Below are 11,184 nucleotides of genomic sequence, written 5' to 3'. Positions count from 1 at the left end.
AATCATCTAAATATCGAAAAATATTATTATATTAGCATAATACATGACTTTAAAATAAAAGGACATCATCAAACTTACACAAATGATTAATTTTATCATGTTAGTTAGATAATTATGTATTATAATTTGAAAGTATTTAATGTGATGGTATCTTAACGAACACTTCTTTGTGGACAATATTTTTTTGTTTATGTTTCTGTCTTAACCAAAACTCTTGTTGTCGATCTTGATATCCCTCTTGAAAGTGCAACATACAGTTGTTCGTGCAAGAAAATATATTGCGGTGTATATAGTCCAATATTTAGGATGTTTGTCCATGTGCTTTTTTTGTTATATTTGCAAAATATGAACATGCTAAAAATTATTTTAAACAAATTTAAAAAGGAAATTCGTTAGTTTCGAAAGACGAAAGTTGAATTCAGGGATAAGAATATACTTAGAAGCACATTGACCAGTATCATATATGACGTTATTGTCAAAACTTCTATGTACCATATGTGTGCTATTACATAAGCTATTCGGCGTATCTAAGGTTTTCAGTAGTATGACGGGCATATTTTTCTTCAAAACAACCTATATACAATGGAAGATCAATTTAAACTTAGTCTATTATATATATATATATGGTGGCACTAATATACGTAAGAAACAATAAACTTGACAACAAACATGTATCATAGAAGGCCATTTGGTATTAAAATATTAAAGTATTTAAGTATTCTTCTTGATAGTAATTATTGGTATCATTGTCTGCTGAGTCAAAAACAGAAAAATATTTTCTTTTTACTATAAAATTTTGCAATCAACCTTTTATTTAATTGATCAACATATTCAAATCTTATAGCTAAGATATCTTTTTAATTCTATCATGCAATTTGCATAAATTGCGTTATAATCTAATGATAGAAATATTTCTCTTACTGTGACGACCCGACCAGTCGTCTCATGAGTTACCGCTCCGTTTTCCCCATTTCCGCTTCTTTATGCTTCGTTATCCATATTTTATGTGGTCGAGTCGGTTGGTTTGCGTTTGGCGTGGTTTTGGTAAGAAATGAGATACTTAGTCTCTTTTAAGAAGACTTAAGTTGGAAAAGTCAACCGGATGTTGACTTATGAGTTAGAGGGCTCGGATGTGAGTTCCAATGGTTCGATTAGCTTCGAAAGGTGATTTTTGACTTAGGAGTGTGATCGGAAGTGGTTTTGGAGGTCCGGTGTAGAAATAAGCTTAATTTGGCGAAGTTAGTATTTTGGCGAAAGCCGGTTGATAGGTGAGATTTTGATTCGAGGGTCTGAATGGAATTTCGAGAGTTGATGTAGCTTCGTTATGTGATTTGGGATGTGTGTGTAAAATTTCAAGTCATTCGGAGGTGATTTGATTGAATTTTTGACCAAATGTGTGTTTCGGAAGTTTTAAAAGAACTTAGGCTTGAATTCGATGTAATTTGATGGTTTTGGTGTTGTTTGAGGTGTTTTGATGATTGGAACAAGTTTGGATGGTGTTTTAGCAGGTGTTGTTGCTTTTGGTTGAGGTCCCGGGGGCCTCGGGGTCATTTCGGATGGCTAAGTGTGAGCACGTGATTTTTGTTTCGCACGACAATCGCTCCAAAAAGAAATAAAAATAATAATAATTGGCCCTGCTGTACGATTTTCGGATTTCTGTGCGGCACTTTGTTGATTTATTTGTGACTTTTGCCCATTTTTATTTTTTCTTATTTATTTATTTAAAATACAAAATGTGTGTGTCAGGCGTAATTCGAACCGTAATCCGGTCGTTAAAAAAAAGAAATCATAATTAGGCATCTTCGTCCGTGATTTTGATTTGTTTGATTTTACCTGTTTTGAAATATTGTAGTGTGTGTGAATAATTGTATTGAGCGTGTATTTAATTTTTAATTTGATTTTTTTGCTTAGTTTTGTTTTTAAAATAAAATAAATAAAAAAAAGAAGAAAAGAAAAAGAAATAATCATCTTCCGGATTGGGCCAATTTGTTAAAATTGGCCCAAAACAAACAGCGTCCAAACCAGGCCTGCCCGGTCCAAGTCCAGCTGATGCTTAGAGAGTCCAAACGACGTCGTTTCAATCCAGTGTGGTCTGGGCCGTTGATCTCAGATTGATCAACGGCCAAGATCACTTCCCCACAACCCACTGAGGAACCCGACCCGTTTACACCCGGACCGAACCCAAACCCTCAACACTTGAAACGACACCGTCCCACTTAACCATCAGATCCAGACCGTAGATCTAAATTGATCTAACGGTCGAGATCCGTCCACCCACTAACTATATAAGCCCATAATCCTACCCTGCCCCCCTATCCGAACCCCAGCCTTCGTCTCCACAACCTCATCCCCTTCAAACCCTAGAGCCGCCCCTGTATCCCCCACCATGAAAACCGGCGGCATGAACGCCGGTGACCTTCCCCTTAACACCCTAGAATCCCCTTGCCTTCCTGAACATGGATCTGTTAACCATGTAGTTCGAATCCTCCTCACCTTCTCGAATCTTCATTTGAAGATTCGAGTCAAAACTCGATCTACACAGTTTAACCCCAGCTTCACACCAGACACTCCCCAGACCCCCCTCGTGACCAAACCATACTTGGTTTGGTCCGAATCTAACCAAGGGAAGCATGAATCCCGGATCTGAGTTTTGGAACTTTGTAGTTCTTCATCACTGGCCCATGTCCGTCCGAGCCAAAGAGATTAAGGTCTAATGGACCTTAATCGAAGTGTTTCTCATCTGAGAAACACTTCGATTAAAGTCCGTTCAGCCTTAAGAAAGGTCTGTCCAAATCCGAGTTCAAACTTTTAACTTTTCAAGTTTTAAGGTGAGTCTGCTTTCTTTCCTTTATTTGTTTTAGTCCGTGTGATTTGTTTTAAAAGTCTGTTCATATTTGTTTTAATTTTATCAACTTTTGTTTGTCCATTTTACTTGAACCTCTGTGTTTGTCTGAATCCCCCCTCCTATTCTGATAAGGCATGTGCATTGAGCTTCAAATGTTGACTGAGCAATTGGTTCCTCGAGTACCACTTTGCTCAGTCAGTATAATTCGAATTATGGGTCGATACTGTTAAATGTCGGATTTTTGGTTACGATTGTGTATGTTAATGCTAATATAGTCGAGTCGACATGTGTCGTCAATTAATTTCAACTGTCCGAACAATAACAAATCGATTTACTTCTGCTAAGCATTTGTTGAGTCAATTAAGAACCAGTTTTTGTTTACTTATAGTTGTTTGAATTGATCAGTAATGTAAAAAGGATTGTTTGGTTTAAATTCTGAATTGGAAGGCATGTGCACTCGTGCACAGCATGTGCATTGGTGCACCTCATGTGCTTTGTGCACAGCCTGTGGCCTGCATAAAGGTCTTTGTTAAGTTTTAAACAATTTGACAGCATATGCTGTCAGATATATTCTACTGCCCATACCTTGCTTTAAGTTTAAAAAGTATTAAACCTTTTAAAAGTTAAGTCTGCCAGGGAATGTTGATGGAGGTTATATACTTAAATAACTAATTGGAATCTGAAAATGAAAAAGGGCACATGGGAGGGGTACTGTGATATTCTAAACAGGCTGTTAAAAGGAGTAATGTGAAGGCTGATAAAAGGGGCACATTGAGAGGATATACGGAGAGGAGATAGATATACAGAGAGGGAGATACACACTGGACTTTGAGAGCTGAAAAAGAAAAACACACACACGAAAAAGAGGGGCACATTGAGAGATATAAGGGGACAGAATTGGAGGGGACCTGGAGGATTAGAGGCTAGAGAACCCTGAAGATTTGAGAAGAGAAAAGACACACACTGTGAGGAATTTTTGAAAGAGAGAGTGGAAATACATACAGATATATACACACAGACAGAAATAGATAGAGGGAGGATAACACAGGAAAGAGGAACTGCATCTTTCCTCTTTGTCTTGATTCTCATCTGGCCGGATTTCCCTGTTCCATATCGATTTCTTTTGAGTTCTGTTTGAGATTTTTAGTTGTGTGTAGCATCAGTGCATCCCCAGATCTGTTTCGCCTAAATTCTGATTCATATTACTGGGAACTTGCCACACTCTGTCATCTTTCATTGGTTCCAGCTGCATCTTGCACTAGGATTTTGCTTTCTATTTGGTTACCTGCTGTTGCTGCTGCTATTTGGTTTCCTGCTGCTGCTGACCTTTCTGCTTCACTTCTTCTTTGCATTTCAGTATTCAGTGTTTTCCAGGTACACATTTCAAATCCAACTTTGGTGTTAACTGTAACAGTTCAAAAGCATGAAATGAAAGAAGTTCTTGAAGAAGATTCAGATGTCTGTTTTGTACTGCTTGTGATATACTGATTTCTGTTGTATAAATTGATTAGTGTGATTCAGTAGTGAAAGATTAGTTAGACAATACTTAATCAAGTTTAGCTTTTTGCATCGTGGTTTCTAGTTGTTTGCTAAGTACAAGATGTAATGGTATAATATATAGAAGGTGTGGATAATTGGCATAGAACTTTCGACTGGATTCCCGTCAACTAATGACATGTATAGGATAGAATATTTCCACCTACACAATAATGTTCTGTGTTATTTTCTTTCCATTTATCAGGACCGTTAGGCAACATATAGGTACATGTTCGAATCCCCATTAGTAACAATGCCTAGCATTCAATTTCCTTAACCTAGCTTAAATAAGTCTAGTTAAGCTCGATTCGGGAAAATGTTCGGATTAAGTATTGCATTCCATCCACCTCCATATAGCTTCTTTGTTCAACCAAAAATATTTCATAAGGTATGGCGTCTTTTCATTTTATAAGTGATTAGAAATTGATAGTAATCCATTTTTGGTCAAAACATATATTTCAATTAGCATACATCTTTCCTTCTTCTATTTCTGGAAACGAAAACAATAAGAAATGTAGTCATTATAGGTTTTATCCATTTCTTTAAAATAATGAGACGAGCCTCGCCAAATAAAAGAAAAAAATGCAAATTGCGGGGGCCTTCAACAACTAATCACAATATTTAGAATTCGGGCTAGGCCGTTTAGCGAACCTCATGGCCTTCTCAGAAAATAATAACGCGTTAGACTCTTTAGGCGCGGCTTAATTAAATTACATTCTTAAATTCGGGTGCGCATTTATGTGACCCAAATTCAAATCTCAACGGAGTCGAAATGTGTTAACAACTACGGGTGCATTGATTGTGACGTGGTTCGAGATGCATTTTCACGACGTTGCAATTCTATAAAAATAAATGATAATAATAAAAGCGGTTTAAACTTAATAAAAGCACATAAGTCACAACATGTATTTAAATCAGATATTTAGCCATTATAACAATTTAAGCGACCGTGCTAGAACCACGGGATTCGAGGGTGCCTAACACCTTCCCTCGGGTCAACAGAATTCCTTACTTAGAATTTCTGGTTCGCAGACTTCATTTGGAAAAGTCAAAAATTTCCTCGATTTGGGATTCAAGATAAACCGGTGACTTGGGACACCAAAAACCAAACCTTTCCCAAGTGGCGACTCTGAATTAAATAAATAATCCCATTTCGAATATTGTCACTTAAATTGGAAAAAACTCCACCCGCGCATTTAACCCTTCGGGGCCGGGCGCGCAAAAAGGAGGTGTGACAGCTCTGGCGACTCTGCTGGGGATTGTAACCCAGAACCACTGGTTCAGGGTTCAAGAATTCGAGCTTAGAATAGTTGTTATATTTGGCTTTATTATCTGATCTTTATTACATGTTTTTGCATAACGTGCTAAATGTTGTCTTTTACCGCTTTGATATTATCTGAACTGTATATAAACTGTGCCGAAACCCTTCTCTTCTTACCTCCGGGGAGAAGCTCGCTGGTCGAGACTCCCTATTCTGTTAGTGTCAATACCTGAAATAAGAAAGAGGTCGGACAAGTTACAAAGCCGGACGATCTCGCGGGTCCCCGGTACGTAGCCCCCTCCTCGACTCGAGTTGTCCGCTCGGGTACACAGTCTAGAACAAATACCCAGGTTACGAACCTAGAATAACTTGACTTCATGCCGGATCCCTAGTAGGAACGCTTATTTGCATCATGTTGCATTTGACTTAGGGGACTCAACACAGGGGTTGGGTCCGTCTAGGACAGGCAACCTGAAATGAAAAGACCATCATGCTGCATTCCTATCTGTGTTGTGCATTTATTTGCTTCGGTTCCGCATGCTGACCGGTTTCTAAAAAGGGGAAAAAATAGTAGTGTAGGGAGATAATTACTTATTTTGAAAAAATAAAACCAATGTCCAAGTATTGTCAAAACCTCGCCGGAATTTTTTCTAAAAAAAAGAGAAAGAGAATAAAAACAAAATTGGTCTTTTTAGTTTGAATTATTAAAAAAAAAAATTTTTTTATTTCATGTCCAAAATCAAAAAAAAAAAAGGTATTTACTTTAAAAAAAAATAATAATAAAAAAAAATGGAAAATTCCTAATTCAAAAATGTGTTGTTTCTTTGTAGTACCCCTTTTTAAATTCAGACTAATAGTCCAAATATTGCCAAAAAAAATATATTTTTCTTTAGTCTTTATCTTTTTTTAAAAAAAAATAAAAATAATAAAAAAAATACTTATTCTTGATTTCTAGGTTTATTTGATTTTCTCTATTCACGATATGCCCGAACTACGCCGGTTTGATTCTCACCGGATGTGAGATACGTAGGCAACCCTCGTCGGGTTCAACCCCCATTTTGCTAAAATAGCCAAAATATAAAAAAATGCGTTTCAAACTAAAAAAAAAAGAGAGTCGAAAATAAATCAGGCGACGTTGTTTTGTCATAAATAGCCGAATGTTCCCGAAAGGGACGCCAGAAGGCTGACTTTGCATAAACAGCCACCTTTGGGTCTTGTTTAGCATTTTGTCCCGTTGACCCACGCAGCCTTAAAATCTTCGTCCCCGAAGTGTTTAAAGGCCGCGTTCAAAACTTGATCCCCTCTGTAAAAATATTTTTTGAGTCAGTCATCTTTGTTAAAATCACCTTAATAAATGTGCAGGATGAGCACGATGCAAAATGAACATTTTTCAATAATGACCAAAATCCCTGTCAAGTTACGGCTATGGTGGAATGATCTAGGTGTTGAAGGACAAAATGAGGTTAAGAAATATCTGAAAGGTCTTGTGGGTCTGTTGGAAATCCAGCCTCGGGGAGATATCATAAGAGCTTTGGTTACCTATTGGGACCCGGCGCACAATGTTTTCCATTTCTCTGATTTTGAGCTCACCCCGACTTTGGAAGAAATGGCCGGATACATCGGGAATACTGAACTTCCGTTGAGGGAAAAATACTTGGTCGCCCCGAGAGTCGTCACGGTACATCGGTTCCTAGACTCATTGAAAATACCTAGAACAGTCCACAACCCGGATCTAGCGGCCGGATTTTGTACTCCATGCTTCATATATGATAGGTACGGTCATGAGGGGGGATTCAATAATCCAATCAACAAAATGTGCAGCAAGGGAGTTCGTCAGAAGTGGGACAAGCACAGACGGGTAGCATTCATGATGATGTTCCTGGGCCTTCTGGTATTTCCAAGGAAAGATGGAAACATTGATTTGAAGATATCTGGGGTCGTCAGCACTTTACTCACGCAAAGTGACAGTACTCTCGCGCCTATGGTGGTATCCGACATCTTTCGAGCTCTCACAGCTTGTAAAGCTGGGGGAAATTTCTTCGAAGGTTGTAACTTGCTCCTACAGATATGGATGACCGAGCACCTCTGCCATCATTCCGAGATTTTGAGCCATGGTTCCCCGGAAAAGACCTGCATAGAAGAATCTTACACGAGAACCAAAGAGATCAGTTTGCCCAAAGGAGTCCTGGCATGGACCTCGTTCTTTCAAGCTCTTACTGCCAGCCAAATACAATGGACGTTGGGATGGTTGCCTGTTGATGAGATCCTATATATGTCTGCAGCTAAAACTCATTTCTTACTGATGGGGCTTAAGAGCATTCAACCTTACGCACCCTGCCGAGTTTTGAGACAGTTCGGAAGATGCCAGACAGTACCTCATGAGGAAGATCTTAGCACTCAAGCAGTTGAGATAAGTCCTAACGGACAGTTCCCAGAAGCAAAGATTCGCCAAATCTGGAATGAGGGTCAATATTTGAAGTCAGATACTTGCGTGCGGGATCGAGCCAAAGGAGAAACGGCGTCAGGTTACCTTGCATGGTACAGAAGGGAACTTGAGCATGAAAGGCCAGCTAAGAGACCCCACATCCGGAATTTTACCGAATCATCACAAAAGCAGTGGGATTGGTTAGCAAAAGAAAGAGGCTATTGCGCCGAAATCAGCAGGTTAAAGCAACAAGTGGAAAACTTGAAATATGAACACAACGTGCAAGTTGCTACCAATCTGGGAGAGCGGAACAGGTTAATTCAAGAAAATGAGATGCTCAGAGCCCAAATCAAACAAATAAGGGTGGATGTGGATAGACAACCAAGGCGTCGATCAGACGAGCAGCTGATAAAAAGGTTAAAAAGCGAGATCAGAGAATGGCAAGATGGTTTGGAGAAATCTGAAAACGTCATAGCAGAGCTCAAATCACAATGGGATACAAGAGCAGATAAGCATCGTCGATACTTGAATCAATTGGAAGACGACCACGAAAAAACTGTTGCTAAAATAAAGAAAGAGATGGCTGCACTTGAGATCAAAGCAGCTAATCAAGCCAAGGATTTCCAAATCGAGAGCAGATACTGGTACGACTCAATAGCCCAGATGAAGTTGGAAGTACGGCGACTGAAGCATCAGCATGTACAAGATGCTCAAGCCTTCAAGATATGCATCGATCAGATAAAACGCCTGTTTGTAGAGAAGAAGCAAACCAGAGATAGGATCAAGGTCATTGCCCATGCCATCACCAGACGATGTCTACGATGTGAGAACATGTCCAGTGTTACCCTCCTCTCGGCAGTAATGGTTTATGTCAAGCAGACTATGCACGAGCTAGAGCAACTTGAGAGGGATCTCACGCCTAGGACCGCGGTGAGGCCGAACGATGCCCCGCGGACACCAATTTTCAAAACCATAATGCGTTCATAGGTCAAATCTGTATCTTAGCATCTTCTGCTCATTTTTCCCATCAGGGTGATTTTTAGTCTATTTTGAATCTAGGTTTATTTTCAAAGTTCGCTTTTTCTTTTGCAAAATGTAGTTTGTAATAGAGCATTTCAACAATAAAGAGTTTGTTTCTTTTACGATCATCTGTGTTTTTCGAACTATGTAATGATCTGATTCACGTAGGCATCGTGATACGTAGGCAATCCTCATCGGATCCGGTCGCATTTCTTTTACTGCAAAATAAAAAAAAAAACATAAAAGAAAAACAAATGAGAAAAAGAAAAAGAAAAGGAAGAAAAAAGAAAACTAATAAAAATGTCGGAATGACGCATGCTCTCGTAGCAAACATATAGTAATCCACTTAACTGTATAGGTGCATCATGCCCAACGTGAGATTAACTATCTGTTATTTGCTACAAATTAACCGTGCGTTTGTCATTGAGCATTTCTCCAGGGTTTTTGAAAGAACGGTTGGTTTGGTGAAAGTCTAGCCTCGCACTCATATTTCACGAGGTCAAGGAGAAGTGTTCAACTACCTGTTGTTAGGGCCAGAAGCAGTACTCACACTTACTTCACCAGGTCAAAAGGAAGTGTGGAAATGTCTTCAGAAATTCCATTGCAAACGATCCCTGTTTCTGAGGAGAGCTCAATCTCAGCCGTCCTCACACCTGAATCCGCAACTGCGGAGGAAAATAGAATCCTACGGCTCCGCATGCTGGAAATGCTGGACGATTGGAATAATGGGAAAGAGCCGCCAAGTGTCGTCCCCGGATTCCCTGAATTATTCTCCAGGTCAAGTGGAACGTCTAATGTCCCCATAAATTATCCTGCTACCCCATTTGGGTACCCAGCTACCTCCGCCTTCTCTGCTGGATCACCTTCTGAGCCTCATCCCCGAATGTCGGCCACCGATGCAAGCATGAACGTCTTTACTGCATCGCCTTGCCCGGTTACGGCACAACCTACCACATACAAGCCAAGCTTTGACTCATCCTCTTTTACATTCCAAGCACCATCATTCTCAATGGAACCAACCAGGTTCGCTACCAACACTAATCCTCTACTACCTCAGTGCGAGCTTGCACCCGGGCAGGATCAGAACCCCAGAATTGCAGAACAAAATGAGATTGCCAAGAGAATGAGAAGCCTTGAACAAAGTTTGAAGAATATGCAAGGATTAAGTGGACAAAAGAGCGTCTCTTACGCCGACCTGTGCATGTTCCCTCACGTGCACCTGCCAATGGGTTTCAAGACCCCTAAGTTCGAGAAATACGATGGGCACGGTGACCCTATTGCGCATCTTAAGAAATACTGCAACCAATTGCGAGGAGCCGGCGGAAAAGAAAAACTGCTAATGGCATATTTTGGGGAAAGTCTAGTAGGGATAGCTTCAGAATGGTATATGGATCAGGAAATGTCCCGATGACATATATGGGATGATCTCGCCAGAGATTTTGTAAAACAATTCCAGTATAACATCGACATTGCACCAGACCGAAACTCTCTGTCGAATTTGAAGAAGAAACCTTCGGAAAGCTTTAGAGAATATGCTATTAAGTGGCGTGAACAGGCGTCGAGAGTAAAGCCTCCCATGGATGAAGTGGAAATGGTCACTACCTTTCTCCAGGCTCAAGAGTCTGACTATTTCCAAAACATGATGTCGGCCATGGGTAAGCCATTCGCGGAAGCGATCAAGATTGGAGAGATGGTGGAAAATGGGTTGAAAACGGGTAGGATTCTGAGTCAAGCAGCCATAAGGGCAACTTCCCAGGCCGTCCAAAGCGGGTCTGGAGGAACGACGAGGGGGAAGAAGAAGGAAGAAACGACTATGGCAGCCTCTGAAGCAAGGGAGTATCGTCATCCCAGGCCCCATTTTCCGGAAAGAGCCCCACAACACTATTACCCCCACTCAAATTTGGCATATGCTCATCAGCCTTATATGGTCATGAATGCCCAACCTTATAACCATCCACCACAACAAGCCAACCGAGGCCCAGCTCCACCTCCCAGAAATCAGCCTCCTTACCGCAACCACTATAACCCACAACCCCCGCAGAATAACTACCGCCCCCAGGAGCCACCTCGACGGCGGACTTTCACGCCCATCGGTGA

Source organism: Nicotiana sylvestris, chromosome 6 (assembly GCF_000393655.2).
Source record: "Nicotiana sylvestris chromosome 6, ASM39365v2, whole genome shotgun sequence".
In the NCBI taxonomy this organism is placed as follows: Eukaryota; Viridiplantae; Streptophyta; class Magnoliopsida; order Solanales; family Solanaceae; genus Nicotiana; species Nicotiana sylvestris.
The sequence above is the reverse complement of the archived record's forward strand: the minus strand, read 5'-3'. Positions refer to the sequence as shown.